Raw genomic sequence first — 20,356 nt, 5'->3', positions numbered from 1 at the left:
GGCCGTGGGTGTCAGACACTGTCCGCAGGGCGGTCTTTTCCTTCTTGCTCCTCTTATGTGTCACTTCAGTCACTGGTGCACCCACCCGCTCCAACGCTGGCTGCTGCCCTTCCTTTTGACCATTAGCTGCGCAAGCCTCTGAGCAGGAGCCTGAGCAATGGAACCTCCCTGCCTACAGCCGTGGATCCACCGAGGTCCATTTCAAGTCTGTTATAAGAGTCTGTTGGTCCGGAGCCTGGGTGCTGCTTCCCAGTTCCCCAGGACTTTAAGCACACAGGTACTACGCCCTGAGGAAGGAAGTTCCGCCCGACTGGAGGAGGGGATCGCTGTCTCTGAGGCAGCTCTTTCAGTGACACAGCTCTTCCAGTGATACAACTCTCTTCATGGTGGGCGGTGGAATGACGCTGTGTAAGCCTTGGGGAAATGGGGAGGGGTTTTCGGGTGAGTGAACATGATTGGCTGGGGCTGAGATGCAAGGAATGCTTCATTTGCATACAAAGCAATTCCGGGTGCTAGGCTACTTGACTACCCAGAGAACTGTGGAAGTGGGGGTCCCTGGACTGCGTGCGAATAGGGAGGGAGCCAGCCTTCTTCCTACTGATCTCAAGACTGAGTTTTTTTTTTTAGGGTTTATACACATCTCGGCCTTGCCCTAGCTCCAGACTGGTTTCCCCGGTTGTGCAGTCCACGTGACCCACAGGAGTCTTTTTTGGGGGTGGAGTGGGGGAGTGGGGGGAGTTGATAGTTACAGCTCCAGTACCCACTGTAATGCATCCAGTGACTTAGGGCTGGATCTCAGAGTCGGGCAGGTGTCAGAGGGCGTAGCAGCCAAGACTTCCTCCGTGTGGGGCCTCTGCCGAACACAGCAGCGATCCTCGCTTTTACTTCCCGTGGGCTCTTCATGCTCAGTCCTGACCACCTTGTGCCAGCAGTCCTAAGCAGCGTCTCCTGCCTGCCCAAAGTGCCAAGAAGCTATCGCTGAGCTGGAGCCCTAAGAGACCTAAAACACAATACCATCCTAACAAAGAGTGGCAAGGACAGTGTCAACTAAACAAACAGCCACTGTGTGTGCAACCCGTGAGGTTAGAGGTCGGCATTAAGCACAGGCTAGAGCCTATAGTACGCTAGCGGTAAAGGTGCAGTCCTTCCAGGGAACCAGCCCAGGAGGTAGTGCAGACCCACACTGCTAGTCACAGAAAAGGGCACACTCTGGTCCCTGACACCCTTACAAGCTCTGTCAGGAGCTTGTAAGCCAGGCCTAAACCACTCACTAGGCTAGTGGACATCACTCTATCTCTGAATGCTTTTATTGTGAGATTCACTGGGACGTCCCATTTCTAACACTGTGTTCATCAGGTCACTGCCAACGTGCTTGCTGGCCACCATTGGGGTAGCATTATGACCAACACCCAGGCCTTTGGACCTAGGAGATTGGAGTCCACGCCTGGGGTGAGCTCAAGAGCTGAAGGCACAGAGACAGTACTGTGCTGGGAAAAATCTCCATGGAAGGGACATGTGGAAAGGCACCATTACAATTGAAGTCTCTATTTTTCAAAGTAATAATTGCCCAACCATTTTTTGAAGAGTAAATATGTTGCCCACCCCTTAAACTGCTAAATGCATTTAATATGTATCACCGAACATGTGCAAGGATTGTACTAAATTGCTTCACGAACACAAATTATTGCAATCAGCGTCTTGTTTTCTAGTTCTAAATTCAAAGGCAAACTATCAACACCAGGCTGCTACTGTTGCTATTATCACACATCCTAACAAAGCCACATTTCCAGATGGACTGCCAAAATTAGTCAAGTAACTCCTAAGAAACACCACCAAGATTGACGTGCCAGAAATTCAGAGAAATGAAGATGATATTTGAATAGAGGACACATACACCCAAATACACCTTTTCTAGGGAACTGCGAGTGGCTTTGTTTACAGTGAGGCCATTCTGAGAAACAGTAGGACAGCTGGGTTGTTAGCCTGTCAGCATACTGATTAGGCCTCAAAGTCAAACGGAACACACTTAGGATGTGTGTGTTATATCGGGTGGGAGGTGTACGTGTGAGTGTGTGTGTGTGTGTGTGTGTGTGTGTGTGTGTGTGTAGAGAGAGGGGGGGGGTGTCTGACTGGAGAATCCTACTAATCCGTTAAGCAGAATATTTAAACCCAGACAAGAATGAGGAACGAACGGCCAACCCTGTGATGACAGAACTGCCATCCTCTCCTGTCAGCCACTCTGCCAACTTTCTTAGAATAAAGGAGACTGATACTTAGAAATGCCTGAGTATCCAGCTGCCGCATAACTGGGACAGCTCTGATTGTTTGGCTGCCTGCAGACACAGTTATCAAACTCTTGTCCCATGGAGCAGCGCTGGCTGTTTTATTTGAAACTGGATTACTCAAGGCATGACAGAGGGGCCCATGGTCTCAAAATAGATGTGGGTTCTTACCGAGAAGGTGTCAGACTGTCCATAACAAAATGGAAGTGACTCGGGATTCCTCTCAGTGGGTAGGTGGAGCACACAGAAAGTCCTTTCCAGAAGGAAATACAATCCCTTTCATCTGGCAGCAACACCTAAATATACACTCTTGGGAAAGATAGATGCCACTCATCTCTGGCCAGTCTCACAATAAAACTCTTTACTAGCATGGCAAATGGAGGCTAGCCACTGGCCGACTCGTGGGCAGTTCCATACGCCTTAGCCACTGCCACAACCTGAAGCCAGAAGACTCAGTGCCTGTGTGTCCTGAGGGACAAATGCTTTACAAGACTCCTCTTGAGGACTTCAGAACTCCTCAAAGATGCAGTTTTTGGAAATTTGCCAAGCGAGGCAAAGTATACTGTGCCCATCACCAGATGAATAGATTCAGTTGGCTTCTCTTTTAGACTTGGTCCAGCACTGTCTTATTCTGCAAACAAAAAGCATTCCTTATAGGGGCGATATGACCAGCATCCATCTGAGGGGGCATGAGCTAAGCACCCAGAAAAGCTCTGGGTGCTGGACCCCCTCAGCCACCCTGCCTGACCTCTAAACTCTCGATAGTCCTAGGGCATTGTCACCTCTGAGTATGTAAGAAATCCATGGCAGGCTAACAGCCAACATTCAAAGATGCACCAAGGATTGTTTAAAGAAGGAACTCAGGACAGCTTAGCACCTGATTATTAACAGAGAAAATGGGTTGTTTGTTTGTATTTTTCAGATCTTTCTATTTTTCCAAACTTAAAGCAAGAAGATCGGGCCCTTTCCTTCTAAGTTTTGAGAAGCACTACTGTAAAGGGTGCATGTAGTTTCTGGAAGCTTCCAAACTGAGCAACTTGGAAACCATCCACTGAAGGGTGGCCAGTGCCTGAGTGTCCCCGAAGATATAAAAATGTCTGCATTTCCTTCCTTCACTCCTCTTTCACTCTGTTCTGCATTTCTCTTCCTCCCCTAAGCTTGGGCCACTGCATGAGAGTGGAAAATAAAAACATTTTCCTGAGCAGGGCATGGTGGTGCATGCCTTTAATCCCAGCACTCAGGAGGCAGAGGCAGGCGGATCGCTGTGAGTTCGAGGCCAGCCTGGTCTACAAAGCGAGTCTAGGACAGCTAAGACTGCACAGAGAAATCTTGTCTCGAAAAAACAAAACAAAACAAAAACAAACAAACAAAAAACCCACTTTCCTTAAACCTTACTTTTACTTCACCTAAGCAGTCCACTAGGTGACGCTCCCCCGACAAGCTCCACCAGAGGGCGCTCTGGAAATCTCCCATCCTGTGGCTAGCTCATTCTGACCTTTGCTCCAACCAACTCTTAGGAGGAACCCACCTTGAAAAATCCACTAGAAACCGCTCATGGTGCATGATGGTAGCCCAGCAATCACAGATATCTCCTAAAACGTTCGTCCTTTCTCTTCACCTGCAAATCCCTTGTCTTTCTTCCTCCCCACTGTTGCTAATCCCTTCCAATTATGTGAAAAACTAAGGATTAGGCGCTCAGGATTTCGGAGGTTACTCCCCGAATCCGCACCAACATGAAACAACTCTTTTGGTTCACCATCCTGTCTGTCTCTGGTACCTGTTCTGAGCGAGGCATTTCCTGTTTCTGTTTTCTGTAACATCTTGTCGTGGCTTGTGCACTGGCTGGGAAAATCCACTGTACCCTCGAATAAGGCTGGCCTTATGAGCCAGCCACCACAGACGGCATCTTCGGCTGTGGCTGGGGAGGCAGGAGGACTAGTGGAAGGTACCACTTTGAAAGTTGCCTGGATCCAGATTTCTGCAGGCCACAGTCCATACCATCAGACCTGATGGCTGAAATGGACCAATCCTTGGGGTGTTAAGGAAGTGGTAAGGACACCATGGAGTTTAGTTACACCGGGTCATCTGATGGGTGGCAGCAGGAGCTAGATCACCTTTTAAAAATGTTTATAATTGCCTAAGTTAAGCCAGTTATGACCTCAGAGAAGTTCCTGTCTGGAGTTTGGCAGGGAACGGAGTCTATGTGGTATGAATGTGTGTGGTTCCACAGTCCAGAGACTATGACGCCTGCTTGTACCTCAGCCAATGGTTCCTCATAGAGCTGCACGTTGGCTCTGGTCTCTGGAGAACCAGCAAGGCTCGTCAGGGTTTCCCTACAACCGCCTACTGCTGAAGAACCCGAACCCTGAGCAGGGACCGTGACTTGTGTCCTAGACAACACCTGCCTTGGTGGTTCTTGTCTCTGTTCTTACTCAAACACAGTTGGAGGTGCACCACAGGGGGACTCCCTCAAAACACACTGCCCGTGTATAGTCAGACATTGCAAGGAAGGAAATGCAGGAGGTTACAGGGTTGGGTCGTCTACAGGAAAGCAGACAGTTCGCTGAGTTAGACTGGCTGACTTCTGATATAGAGTGGTCTCCAGAGAGAACTCAACGTGATCAAGATAAAGAAAGACACTGGGGAGTATGTGTGCAAGTGGGGGCGCCCAGAACAGGTTCTGTATATAGAGTCTTGGCTGCAAGTTGCATTGGTTCAGCCCCTTTAGATACAGAAACAGTGTAAGATCCTCCTGGCTGAGACTCCACTGATCTCCAGAGACCCAGTGAGTCATTGCTGCTGCTGACCCCTACACCACTCCACTTAATCAGAGGCCTTTTATCAGAAAGTTCACAACCATTGGCATCTCCCGTAAGGCCGGTAAGGCCTAAGGAAACTGAATCCACAGGACGTTACCTCTGTTTTGTCCAAAGACAACAGCCTGCCCCTCCCAGATACCATTCCGTAAGACCAGGAGCCCCCCAAATGTAGCCTAAGATGCAAGTGTCCATGAAGTATGGCTTGATTTTCATCACCAGCCGTTCTCCAACCCCAGCCTGCTCAGTTGGAAGCACCGTATTCCGTCTTTCTCAGAAAAACCTCAGGCAATGACAGCCAGACTCATCTTCTGACGTAGGGCAACAGTGGCTGGCTCCTCCTCACTATCTTCAACACAAAGGAGCAGCAAGAGGTAATTATTGAGGCCCCCAAATGGTTGATGGGCCATGTTGTGGCAGATAGTTAAACACAGAGGCATGGGCAGCCCTCCCAAAAGATGATTCCCCAGTGGGATGGATCCAAACTCTGGTGGTTGTAGAGCCAACTTGGACATATATTGATAGGCTCTCCTAGAAGGATGGAGGCAGGGGTGGGACAAACCACCAAGGCCTCCCCAAAGGCCAGAAGAGAGCCCATCTGATTTCTATGAGCCATTGCAAAAGGCTCACTTCCTGCATACTGGAGTTATGCCCAAATTATTCCCAGGAGGAAGACAAGTGGATTAAAAGGGATAGAGTACCAAGAGCTCACATGGATGGTGACATTTTCCTGATAGACATCCCTTCGTCCCAGGAACTTGGCTTATCTTTGCATTCATCAACTGCATGAAAACATACATATGGGGAATATTGCATTAGTAAACCTCGCCAGACTCCCCACACTTTGTAGAAACATAACCTAGAGATGTTTCTAATGGTGCTGAAAAGGGGCCCTCATTGCTACCAGGAAAACAGAGAACAGGACAAAGCTCATTTGAGACCTGGAGATGGGTTTTACTGTAGGTACATACTCAAATGCACAAAGGCACAGCCCACTGGAGCTGTGAAGCCAGGGAAGTTACAAGGTATGGAATGCCTGCATCATTTGGGTCTGAAAATGGACCAGACATCATGGCTGAAATTATACAAGGCTTGCCAGCAAGGGCCTTTACTGGCTGAACTGGTCCCACATGCCATTCCTCTATTAGGTGAGCAAAACACTGCAGGGAAACCTGTGTTTGAATGCTTGCACTTGCTCTCATACTCACCAGCACATCCCAAGTTAGAAAGCAAGAAACTAAATTTTACCTAAAGTAACACTTACGCCCTTTCACTATTTGATACAATAATACATTGGCTGACTTTTATTGGTACATATTTTTAATATGGTTACAGAGGCAATGTCAAAAAAAAGAAATTGCATCACACTCTCTGAAAAACTGGTTTGATGCAGGATATTTTGATGTCACTGCTGATGCAAAGGACTTCTACAGGAAATAGGTCTTTGGAAACCTGATGAGCTGCCCCCAGTGATCACTCCAGCATCCCTGTTTTCTGGCCTTAAATTTATGCAAGGCCAGGATTCTAAATAAAACCAATATATATATATATAGTTTGTGCTTAGAGAATTTCATAGCTAAAAGAATCTACCTATTGAAACTAGTAGGCTATTTTACACATAAGAATACCAAAACCCAGAGACATTATTTAACTGGTAACAAAACATCAAGCTGACCCAAGGACCTGATCACAAGCCTGTTTTACTTATGTGACTATACAGAAGATAGTGCAGGCTATAGAAAGTCTCAAAACCACAGAAGTAAAAGACATACCATGACAATTTCAGCCACCCATGTAATTTTCTTTAGTAAGTGGTTTATGTCGGTTACTTCAGGACCATGACCAGACAGGTGAAGAACCCCTGACTCCGACCAAAGGCTGCCTGTGCACATGGCTACTTGTCCAGCTTCCCTCTAGCAAGTGTCCTCTATCCTTTCCATCAATTCCAGGACCTCCCATCTCAAACAGTAGTAGTAGCAGCAGCAGTCATCTGTGGACAGTGCTCATCAGCAGACACCCATGGACAGTGCTCATCACAAACCAGGCACATGTTCATGAACATTCAACAGTCACTATTCAGCCTTCACAATGATCCCAAAAGACTGATAAACTCCCACTTTACACACGACAAAGCTGAGATCTGAAGGCTAATAAGTGGTGCCCGAGGAGATCTGAATCCATCTCTTGCAGGTTTTTGCTTTTTCTAAATATAGAACAAAACAAGCCTTTCCTTTCTCAGCTGTCACCCCATTTCCCTGCTCTCATTCACAACAGCACAGTTTAGAACTTATGTATGTTTTTGCCTCAAAATTTATCACAGTTTGAATAAGAATGCCTTCCATAGGCTCACATGCCTAAATGCGTAGTTACCAGGGAATAGCACTATTTGAAAAGATTAGAAGAATTAAGGGGTGTGGCCTTGTTGAAGGAAGTGTGTTGCTGAGGGTGGGCTTTGAGGTTACATGCCATGCTAAGCTCATGCCAAGCTCAGAGTTTCTCTTTTGGCCTGTGCATCAGGATGTAGCTCTCAGCTACTTCTCCAGCACCCTGTCTGCCTGTGTGCAGCCATGTTCCCCACCATGATGATAAAGAGCTAATCTTTGAAACTGTAAGCTAGCTCCCAATTAAATTCTTAAAAAAAAAAAAAAAAAACAAGAGTTGCCTTGGTCATATTTTCTCTTCATAATAATAGAAGATTGACTAAGACAGAAGTTGGTGCCAGGGAATGGGGTATTGCAGTGACAAACCTGACCATGCAGTTTACTGTAGGGTCATAGAAGACTGTGGGGAAAGCAGTTGAACACTTTAAGTGGGGCTTACTGGGCCATCCTATTAGGAGAATGGTGCTGAGAGCAATGTAGAATTTGATAGCCCTGCTCAAGAGGTTTCAGAGGGGGAAATTTTGGTAAGTTGTCTAGAGACCATTCTTATGATATTTTGGAGACTATGGCAGTTTTCTGCCCTGTACAAACAATCTTCCTGAGGCTAAATTGAAGAGTTTTGGGTTAATGGCATTGGCAGAGGATACTTCAAGACAGCCTAGTATTGACTCTCCATGTGGTTATTAGTAGTCACTCTCATTCAAATCTATAATGAAAAGGAGCAGTAAGCAGCATTCTTCTGTGGCCTCTGCATCAGCTCCTGCCTCCAGGTTCCTGTCCTGTTTGAGTTTCTGTTCTGAATTCCTTCAGTGATGAACAGTCACATGGAAGTATAAGCCAGAATAAACCCTTTTTCTCTCCAACTTGCTTTTTTGATCATGCTGTTTCATCACAACAATAGAGACATGAACTAAGACAATATTCTTCTCTTTATCTAACCCCATCAAAGCATTCTGATCACTCACTGCCTCACGTGGCTCAGTCCTGGGATGACCATACATTTAGAAGAGTGGATAACGTCTACCTCCCATCCTCTCACATTGATTCTGCTAACCACACCAGGCTCATTTTTGCCTCCTGCCAATCTGTCTGCCAGTAAGACCATGCACAAAACTGAGCCCTTTATGTGTTCAGATCTTAGCTCACGTATTAATCATAGATTTAAAGTGGTCCTACCTCCCTCTTACTTTCTAGTGTGCATCATCTTCGACAGTCCCTGGCTTGAATATATCACAGCAAAGTTCTACATTGTTATGTAGACATTTCCTCTTAGATTAAAACCTTCCAACTTGCAGTGACACTTAAGACAGAAGGTATTAAATGGAGGCCTCCTTTTCCTCATCAGATGTGACTCTGAATGGTGAGCTAAACATCCTAGGAACTATAGGCCACCTGCCAGCCCATCACACCGTATCTCCTGGGACTTTCTCTAAGAAGCCCGTGATCGCTTGAATGAAAATGTCACCCAAAGACTCATAGGAAGTGGCATTATTGGAGATGTGGCCTTGTGGAGGTAGGTGTGACGTTGTGGGAGAAAGTGTGACACTGTGGGGTGGGATCTGAGGCTTCAGAAGCCCAAGCCAGATCCAGTGTCACTCTCTCTTCCTGCTGCCTGTCAATCCAGATGTAGAACTCTCAGCTCCCTCTCCAGCACCATGTCTGCCTGTGGGCCACCATGCTTCCCGCCATGACAGTAACGGACTAAGCCTCTGAAACTGTATGCCAGCCCCAGTTAAATGATTTCCTTTATAAGAGTTGCTATGGTCATGGCGTCTCTTCACTGGAATAGAGCCCTGACTAAGACAGCCATCTTACCTTCATTTCGAGCACCAGACATCATGGGAGGCACTGGTGACCTGAAACATACCCAAAAGATCTGAGTTTAAAGGGGGGAGTCTTCCATGTACCTCAACAAGTCCTTTAAACTCAGGACAAGAGCTTAACTTGTTGTTTAGTGGGGGGGGGGGCAGTTCTGAGAGTAAAGTGGGTGCTAGTAAGAACTACCCTGAGAGCAAGAAGCATGAGTCATACTCTCAGCAGCAGGCCCAATCCAGCAAACCTCTGGGCACGCACTCTCTCACCCAAGGAGCAGGACAAGAATCCTACACTTCCCTCTGGGTGTAGCTGGAGCAACCGAGGGCCACCATGGCATAACTTAATGCTTTCTAAACAAAAAGGCTGCAATACACGTAAGACATTATAGCAGGAGGTATAAGCTTTTACAAGTGAACTAGTATATATGAAGCACATTTTTGCCAACAACAATTAAGTACATAAACCAGTTTGTTTGTTTCTTTGTTTGTTTGTTTGTTTGTTTCAGGACCAGAGCACCACTAAAACAGGAAGACATATGTTTGCCCGTGTTTCCAATGTCCGATACCTGGCCCGGTATCTGGCATACTGCCAAATGATAAATAAGTACATAAGAATTAATTTCTGAACTTCTGCCGTTGTAAAACGCTCCCACCCAAGTGATGAGCTGTGTAGCGTGCTCAGTGGGCCGATTTTCCACATGGGCCAAGGACAGAGTGACCCCTCCAGAGCAATACTGGTCTTACCTGAACAATTCTTACTGCCTTATACTGTCCCTACTCTTCTCGATATTTCCAAAGTTGACCACAATGCTCGTTCTTTGATCTTTTTTTCTTTTTTTTGAGGTAAATCAAAGCTCATGATTTATTGTCTTCATAACAACATCGGCTTAGAACTACATCACTTGGCCTTTTCTCTTCTTATCTCCTCCCAGTTCAAAATGCGTGCATCTCTTAATAGCCAGCATTCTCTTAGATCTGCAGTTGGGCTCAACACACTCCAGTCTCAGCACAATCTCCTTTGTAGTTTTAGCCTTTTTTGCAGAAAATAAGCTTAGTCTGCCCACCATAGCCACTCTGTTTTCTGTCATAATGCCACTTTCCCTGGGCATATAAAGAATCCTTGCCCTTTATAGTAAAAATTAAAATTAAAAAGAAGAAGAAGAAGAAAAATCCTTGCCCTTCTTGTACTGTGTCACTCTGTGGGGTTGGTGCTTTGCACATTTCTTGCAGAATGTCTGGCGGGTTTTAGGAACATTCACTGTGTTGGCGGGAGCGTTATCTGCTCAGAAAGAAAGCCCATTCTTTGATCTTTAAGGAGAAAAAACGTGAACCTGAACACAATCAAATGCCATTCAATTCAGGGTCCAGTATCCTACACTAGCATGCCTCAGATGGCAACACTTACAGTCCAGAAGCGTCTCCACCCTGTAGCTTTTCCAGAGGGAGCACAAAGCCAACCCTGGAAGGACATCTCTGCGTGAGCCACTGTTCCACTCTGTCTACTCAGGAGGTGGCAAAAGTCTCTGGTGCAGGAATTCTGAGCTGGGGGGAGACGGCCCAAGTCCAAACTCTCTCCTAGGCACCGATTCCTTTTAGTTAAAGCAGACAGCTTATCATCAAGACTTGAACTCAGGAACTGAAGAGCAAATGACACACAGTAAGCGTTTCGTTCTTAGTTCTGAGTGCGTGTATGAACACACATGTGTACTTTGGGTGCACATCTGGTGTTTTCCTCTACTGTTCTCCACCTTAGTTCCTGAGGCAGGCTCACTTTTATGTAGGTGCTGGAGACTCAAGCTCTAGTTCTATTGCTTTCGTCACAAGCCATCTTTTCCACAGCATCGTCGTCTCCCCAGCCCCAACAGAGGCAGATGTCAAAGTATACTGGACCTGTTCTATGACTAAAGGCAAGAGTGGAAGGTAAGAGCGTTGGAGCCAGGCCTGGTGGCTGCCACGCATCAGTCCCAGCACTCAGGAGGCAGAGGCAGGTGGTACATTTAAGGCCAGCTTGGTCTACAAAGTGAGAGGACATACACACTCTGTCTCTCTTAGATAGATAGATAAATAGATAGATAGATAGATAGATAGATAGATAGATAGACAGATGATAGTCAGAGAGGATAAGACTACAGTGAAGTAGTTGAAGTGGCGCATCCAGTTCTGTTACAGCGGAGCATAAAGGGCTTTTCACATCAGCAAGCCCCTGCTCTGAGGTTGGGTGTATCCTCTGGGATAGATTACTCTTCAGCCCCTCCCATCTCCTCCCAGTTTGGGACAAGAGAAATTTAAAAAAAAATGTTTTCCTACAAAACAGAGACCAGATCCAAACTTCACCTCTGTAGTTTTCTGATTCCAGGGCATTGAAATGCTCAACTGTTCAATCTTACTGTTAGAATTTACACCAATCTCCTTCCTGAATCCTAGACACAGGTACAAAGAAGCTTTCCAAAGCCCAGTGCTTCAGTCAGTAACACCTGAGCCTGACTCAACCATGGACAGCTGCTTCCTCCAAGCCTAACTGGGGGCTTTGAGGAAAGGTATTTTATCGGCATGACAACCTGGATTTGCTGACCTACTGTCATGGCAGTCTCTCACCACAAAGACACAGTTTAGCACTGAAAATGATACACTCTGATCCAGAAGTTCTAAAATCTTTACTACTTGGGCCTTTAAACAGTGTTGCCAACATTGACTCCATTTTGTTTCCCTAACGCCATACATCACAAAAAGCACAGTAACAAGCTTGTGAAACAACCTGTTTCTTTCTTTACAACTAGTGGGATTTCACTTCAGTAAAGCAATCCTGAAAGCCTTCACATTTACACAATCAGCATTTCCATGTGTTCAAAAAAATTCAGATTCATCATCAATGGGAAAACATATTTTCCCAGATGTCAATAAACTTACACTGCTGAACGAATGTTACATACCCCTCAAAAAGAAACAAAGGGGGGAAAAACAGTTTAAAGCTGAATTGACAAACATGCCAGCCTTCATCCCAAAACAGCCCTCAGAAAGCACAGACAATGCAAAATCTGATCGTGTTTGTAGATATATCAAAAATCACCTTTCTGGGTTCATAAAGCTAAACCAAGCTGAATACATCTGAATGTGCGTGATGCAACTCAAACAGGCAACATCAACTGTCTACTCTGTGTATTTTAGTGGAAACGGGTCACTGACTGATATAAAGAACAAAGATCCTGTACTTCCTGGTCCTCGGTGGCAGGTAGCTGAGTGTGATGGGCGGAGTCTGCATGGAAAGGCAATGAGCTCACCGGCCTTCCTGTCTCACTTGTCAGTGCCACTCTCACGAGAGCAAAGACTGGTTCTAAAACAGAATGAACAAAGACTTTGACACAAGGCTGGAGAGACAGGGAGAGAAGTCATTCATACATTGCACCCCACCCCACCAAGTTCCAGCTCTACAAAATGCCCTAAGCACACACCTGTGAGGGGCTCCTTTAATCAATGGTGGTCCCTTCGCCAAAACTGCTAATTCATGCCAAGCTAAGCAAGGGCTCCGCAGAGGCAGAGATTGCCAGGACAACCCTTTCTTCTTATCCCAGAGCCAGGCCAGGGTGGGCTCTATGCTACCTCATGAGTTTTAACTGTCTAGTTCAACCCTAATCTCGTCAGGAGGTGACAGAACTGTGACCTCGGCCTTCAGTGGGACAGAGGAGAACCGAATTAACTCTGATACGGGGCTATCAAGACTCTCAGGTATGAAAGAGGCTGTGTAGGAGGATCCTCGGTTTCCTCACGTCTCAGTTTTCTTATCTGAAAAACAGAATGCTAACAACGGTGAATAGCTGCTGTCTTGTCAGGGCTACTGTGCTATGGGATGGGGGGTGGGGGTGGGTGGAGCGGAAGCAGAAGAGGCTTCTGACAGGAAGAAGAGAGAGAGGCCAGTATGTGGCCTTTCTTGAGTTGACAGACCACCCACAAGAGGTCCTCAGATCAAGTCTCTGAGAATCAAATCAAATGGCATCAGAGACTGACAACTCACCTGGTAAGACTGCACAAAGTGACCCCAAGGCAGGCTGAGCACAGACGGCTCCCACGGGACCCTGAAATAACCAGGAAGTCAAGTTGCAAGCACAGGCCATGGAGCTTCTGTAACTGAAATTTAAAAGCATTTTCTTTTCAGAGAAAGTGGTTAAATGGTATTTTAGGGGCAGGTGAAAGGACTTTGGGGGTTTGTTGGTGGAGCAGTTGTGAGCTGGTCAACCACCAAAGCAAGCCATGGCCTGATTTTTACCTGGCAAAATGTCTGCCACCACTCAGAGTTGATTGAATATGTCTGCACAGTACATATGTGTACGACGACTGGTGCCACAAATACAGCCCGTGCCACTAAGCAGGGGCAGCATGCTCTGAGAACAGGCTCATCAGGGGAGCCCACCATTGTGTAGACGTCATAGAAAGTACTCACACAATGCTGGAAGTGTGTGACGTACGTTAGCTTCTGCACATGGCCTCAGGATTTAAGCAAGGCACAGCTAACAGGAGCTATATGAGGCGGCTGCCAGTGTGACATGGTCCATGGCTTTACAGAAAACACTGGGATTGATTTTCTTTAAAAAACTATTAGTATTTTTGTGCATGTGCATGTGTGTGCACATATGCATGTGTGTGTATGTGTGTGTACACATGTGAAGTATGTGGTGTGTGTGTGTGTGTGTGTGTGTGTGTGTGTGTGATGCACGTCAGTACAAATGTAGAATCAGAGCACAACTCTCCAGAGGAGTCAGGCCTTTTTTTCCACTGTGGGTCCTGGGGATCGAACTCAGGTTTTCAGGCTTATGCTACAAGCGTTTATCGACCGAGCCATTTTGCTGACCCAAAACATTGTTATTGTAAGTAAAAGACAGATACTCTAAAATAATGGTACAAAGTGTGGTAAATGCAGGTAACCATGATAAGGCCATTTAGTATCAGATCTCAGGCAGTTATGTAACTATATAGTTATATGTGCTGCTTTTTCGTAACTGGCAGTGTGGTGGGTTTGCTCACACCAGCATCTCTGTGAATAGGAGTTATGCTGTGATGCTATGATGCCTATGGTGTCTCTGGGCAGCAGGAAGTTTTTTTTTTAATCTCTGTTATAATCCAATGGATACATGGCAGCCCTCTGTGTAGTAAATGTCATTACCTGGCAGGTGACAGACAGTGCTCACGGTCTGTGTTTACTTCTGCAGTCTCTAGCAGGTACACAAGGCTAATCTTATAAAAGAGCACAGGCTTTATGGCTGCCTGGTGAGTGTATTCTATCCCCAAAGCCCCAAGTCTTTAATATATATATATATTTTTTGGCCAGGTATAGCCCAACCTGGCTCCCAACTCATAATTCTCCTGCCTCCTCTTCTTCGGCACATCTTACTAGCAACCCTATTGCTGAAGACATTACAATGAGTTATCTAACCAAGAAATTAAGCCGATACCAACCCGGAAGCTTCCCCCCTGCCGACTAGCTTTCACGGGGCTGGAAGGAGCTGTGTGTGCTACCCGGGGAGGCAAGAATCATCAGGTTTGCCTGCCTGTGGATGTTGAGAGCTACAGTAATGGGTGGCCTGGCAAAACATGGCCCTCGGAGCTGTGGTGGCGCAAGTGCCATAGCCTCACATGTGCCCAGGCAACCATTTCCTAATTGGATTTATGGTCTGCTCCATAAGATGGAACCCATAGTAGATACCACTATTAGAGCCAAGAACCTGTGGCTAGACAAGCCATAGGTGTGGGTTTTCTGTTTTTGTTTTTGTTTTTTAACAGCAGATAGCAGTTAACACAAAGATCCAAAACTGATCAATGTGTAAAAAGTAAGGGACTAAGGAGTGTCCATCCCTAAATGGGACATCTATGTTACACCCTCTTCTCTTCCCAATGCTTAGTGGTTGTCACAGAAAAGCTGCACATTTGTAAGAGCCGTCAGCAGTGGAGGACGCAGGGCACATTCACATATGAGCTCAAGGCACACAAAAAACCCCTGCACCGAACTGGTAGTCAGGGAGGAAATCCATCACTATCCAAGGAGCTATTGGTAAGCGATGGCTGCTAGGACAAGGGGAGTTTGTTTTCTTTAAAAGTGTGGCCCACGGTAAGTCATCCACACTCCTGTGTGTAGCCGCCACACACACCCAAAACTATATATGGACAGAGTACATTGGACTCAGTGGGTTTCAAAGAGATGAGGATGCAAAGTTAGGTAGAAAGGGGTGGACTGGGAGGAGTCGGAGGGTGGGAGATAAATATATGTATATGTATATGTATATGTACATGTACACGCACACGCACACATACACGCACGTAGACAAAGTGCAAGAGGTGGACAGCTTTACTGTTCAGACCAGCAAGATGATTCAGAGCTGCTAAGCCTGAAGACCCAAGTTCTATCTCTGGGATCCAAATGGTAGAAGAAGAGAACAGATTCTGCAAGCTGTCCTCTGACCTCCATGTGCACTCGACACATACACATACATGTACACATATATGTATACACACAGACACAGAGGCAAATAAACACAATAAAAATTAATAGAAGTTTAAGATTCACAGATATTTAAAAGCAACAAGGAACAATTCTTTTCGTAATAGACCAAACTAGCAACTACCCAAAAGGCTACTAAACAGCTAAACGAAGTGTGATACGTTCACGTGCAACACACATACAGCAAACACAGTGGGTGGGTTTCATCTGCAGGCAGTAATATAGCTGAATACTGCAGGTGTGTTGCCTGCAAGCAGCTAGATTGCAAAAAGCACAAAGTCTTTGACTCCTACCATGTAATCTATAAAGATGGGCAAAATTAACCTGTAATGCTAGAAAGCAGGCTAGCGGTCACTCTTGGAATGTTCTCTTGACAATGCAGGTTCTGTATACGGGTGCTGATGGCCTCAGCATGTCCGCGTTGTAAACTCTTCGAGCTGTTCTCAGAGGCACTGTGTACTTTTCTGTTTGTAGATTATACTTTGGAGGGAAAAAAAAACCCAAAATAGGTTCTTAATACTTCATTTCTCCCCCACTGGTTTTCTGAGATGAGCTCACTGAGTACCCAGGCCTGCCTTGAAACTCACTGTGTACCTAGGCTGGCCTCACACTTGGCCTTCCCCTGACTCAGCCCTCTTTGTGGGAATTACAGTCATGTGCCACCATGCATGGTACTGCTTTACTTTTTAAAAGCTAAACTTTTTTTTTTGTTCCTGTACCCTTTTCTTGCTCCAGTTTTTAAATAATTCTTGGCTATTGAAAAAAATCCAGTTTTTTTTTTTATTATTTTTTCTGAGACTGGAGAGATGGCTCAGTTGTTAAATGCACTGGCTGTTTTTCCAGAGGACTGGGGTCCGATTCTAAGCACCCACAAAGCAGCTCACAACCATCTGTCATTGCAGTTCTAGAAGAACCATTCTCTGTCTCGGCCTCTGCGGACACCAAGCACGTAAGTGATGCACAGACGCACATGCAGGCAAAACACCCATATACCTCATTTTTACATGTATCTATTAAGTGTGCACGTGTGTGCCCTGTGCTTGTGCCGTGGTGCGCGAGTGGAGGTCAGAGCCCCTTCCCTCCTCCTTCTACCATCTGGGCTCCAGGATCAGACTCATGGCTTCAGGCTTGGTGATAAACGCTCTTACATCTTGAGCCATCCTACGCTGCCCCCCAACATTCACATTCAATATGCTGTACTGTCTTGGTCTGTTCCTGTCATAGTAACTTTGATAATAGAATGTGAACCTCAAGCATTTTGGAAGGCAGGGCGTCAACCAAAGTAAGTTTAGTGCTAGGAGAATATTCCAGCGAATTAATGAAGCTTCACGTTCATTAATTTAGTCTGTCATTCAATAATACTTATGAAGGGCCCAGCATGTAGCCAGCAAGCTTCGGCGGTGGGTGGGTATGAAGAAGGCTTCAGGGAACAACATCCTAATTGCTTGAGATGATAAATAGCAAACATATCAATAAGGTGGTGATATAAATAAGATAGAATGTTTCTGAAAGTCCACAGCCTCCTAAGTAGTCTTTAGATAAAAGACTAATTTCTTATTGATATTATGTGGCAGCATCGAAAACAAATACATTAGAGGCCTCTGTCACCTCATGCAAGACTACTACACTAGTTTTCCTCTATTAAACTTGGAAAACAGTGTTAAACACACACACACACACACACACACACACACACACACACACACACACACACACACGCAGATAGACAGACACAGAGAACTTACTTTAGAAACCCACAGTATTTCTGGGCATCGTTCAGTGAACAGCTGGCTAATACAATATTTTGGTCCCACTACTGCACAACACCTCTGGATTCATACCAGCTGGAATATGGGGAGTTTTTCCACATACTGAAATTCTCACAAAGTTGCTGAAATGGCAGAGACAATGGGCAAATACAGTGACAAGAAGCAGAAAAGCTCACCAAGTCTTCCTTCCAAAAGAAAAGCCTCCTTTGGATCTGAGAGTGTACTGGGTTAGTCTATCCCTAAAGGACCAGGAGAGCTGAGGTTTGGAAAAGAATGTAGAAGTTTTCAGAACGTATGTGATTGACCGTAGGCTCCTCCGAGCCCTTCTCTTGGCCTCAGTTTCCCCATGTCCATAAGCCCAAGGCCCTGCAGGTGAAGGAACCAAGGATTCTTAGTGTAGTCCTTTGCAAAGGTCCTGAGCAGCTTCGAGGCCTGCAGCGCACAGCTCTGCCCTCCTGGAAACCCTCTGTCCTTCTGGCACCCAGAACTTTGGACTGGGTTTCTGGGCGGGGAACTTTTGAGCAAGAGGCCAAGTAGGCTCTCTCCTTCTGTGTCACAGAGCGGCTTCCTGGCCAGAGACCCCAGTGGCAACGCACTCCTATAGGCTGTGGCATGTCTCTGCCCTTGCTGGAGGCTGGCTGATGCCTTGGCTCTCGTTTTCTAGACATGGCTCTCTGCGCATGTCTAGAGAATGGTGCCTTGCTGGGGGTGGGGGGTGGGGAGGCGCGGACTTTCTTGTTTTTGAGACAGGATCTTCTGATGCAGACCTGCCTTTGAACTCACGGTCCTCCTGTCTCTGCCTTCTTAAACACCAGATGCCAGGGGTGAACTACACACCTGCATTGAGTTGTAGACTCTGAGGTCGATCCTCAGACTATGGGAAACCCTGAAGGTTTTCAAAGAAGCTAGGAATACTATAGTATATGATCTTAAGTGCCAAGGGGGACAAGAAGAGAGGATGCATGCCTGACTCCCTGGGTGCTAAGCCTCGTGCTGTGTGCATGGAAACCCTTTAGGGATGTGCACTGCCCAATCTGTGCAGCTTTGTGTAACAGTCCCGGCTCCTACAGGGGAAATAGTGGTGGGAAAGAAGAGCGAAAGCAGTCTCTGGGAGTGTCTCCTGCCCTGGGAGGGGCGAGCCTGGTCCTGCATGCTGCTGGCTACAGCTCTCCTTCCACACACGTGCCCACCATGAGGGCTGAGGTAAGCACGTGATCATCTGACAGTGTATAGGCTGGGAAGGACTAGGGGAGGGGAAGCCATGGGGAAGTTGTCACTATACACACAAGGTGAAATCTTCCAGTGTAGATACTTTAGGGTCACCCATGCTCCCACCTGTGACCCCCCTCACCCCATGCTCTGCAAGTAAGCTCAATAAATTCATGGACTTATCCCATACCTGGGGTGGAAACAAACTTTGGTTTGTCATCTGGGACCTTATAAAGATGGGGAGAGATGTCTAGTTCCCAGCTCCCATCCCAGGAGAAAATTCTCATGACAGGCCACCTCCTCACCCCAGGGCCATGGTCTACTGGAAGGTGTGATGTCCCCAAGGCTCCTCCCCAACAAAAAACAGTCAAAGAACCTGTGACCTTCACTCTTAGATCTTTTTCAGGGCCAGTAGGACAGAGAGAGAGAGAGAGAGAGAGAGAGAGAGAGAGAGAGAGAGAGAGAGAGAGAGAAAGAAGAAGAAGAAGAAGGAGGGAGGGAGAGAGAGAGAGGGGGGGGGGAGGGAGGGAGAGAGGGAGAAGGAGGGAGGGAGAGAGAGGGGGGAAAGAGAGAGACAGCAGAGAAAGAGAGAGAGAGAGACAGTAGAGAAAGACAGGGGAGGGGCGGGGCATGCTGAGACAGCCTGGGTCCACTTTCCTCCAGTCCTACCTTCTGGAAGCTTGTTTCTACTGTCTCCTGCAAAATCAGCTGCCTCTCGGATGTCAGCAATAGCCCCAGGTGACAGTGCTGACAGACCTTGTTTGGGGCCTTCTGGTTTGGCTGTTGTTTCCCCTTGAGGCCAAAGGTAAACTGGGTGTTTTTTTGGGTCCTTGCTTAGAGCTAGGGGATAGGATGCACAGAGAAGTGTGTGTGTGTGTGTGTGTGTGTGTGTGTGTGTGTGTGTGTGTGTATAAGGCTGAGTGTCCCTCTAGGGCATCGATTGAACCCATAACATTGGAGGACAGCTCCACACTGGCAGGCAAGACCTGAGAGATGATAACTCACCACGACTGGGAAAGGGTAGAGCCTATTTACGCTACAAGCTATGCCCCAGGCAGCTGGGTTCCCACCCTGGCATCCCCTGGCCACTCACTGATCACATAGTCACTGAAGCCCACGGTACCGAGCATGATGAAGGCAAAGTAGAAGCTCTCCACGTAGCTCCACATGTGGGGGAAGAGAAGTGAGGGCAATGCAGATCCGTGGAGCCTTCCAGCCACCATGCCCCACACCGGGTCCTGCAGCACACTGCAGCAGCCTGTGGCTCTGTCCTGAGCATGGAGAAGGGGGATGCCCCATGCCAGCCTCTCCAGCTTCGTCTTCCCTCACACTTCCTGCCAAAGCTTGTGGTGGCTCTGACTTCTCCCATTCTTCTCATCCCTACCACGGACACCTTAGTGACCAAAGACCCCATTCTGGGCTTTGCTCCCCCAACCTCACCACCCGCACCCTGTTCCTCATCCTACCTCTTCTGGTCCCGTGCTCCATTTCCATCACAGTCTCTCACCTGAAAGTGACTCCTCCAGGCTCCTGGCCACTGTCTCACCTGCCAGCTGCACCCCCACCCCACCCTCTACCAGCTGGTGGACACACTGGCA

Source organism: Acomys minous (assembly GCF_964271855.1).
Source record: "Acomys minous genome assembly, chromosome: 13".
In the NCBI taxonomy this organism is placed as follows: domain Eukaryota; kingdom Metazoa; phylum Chordata; class Mammalia; order Rodentia; family Muridae; genus Acomys; species Acomys minous.
Note: the sequence above shows the minus strand (reverse complement) of the source record.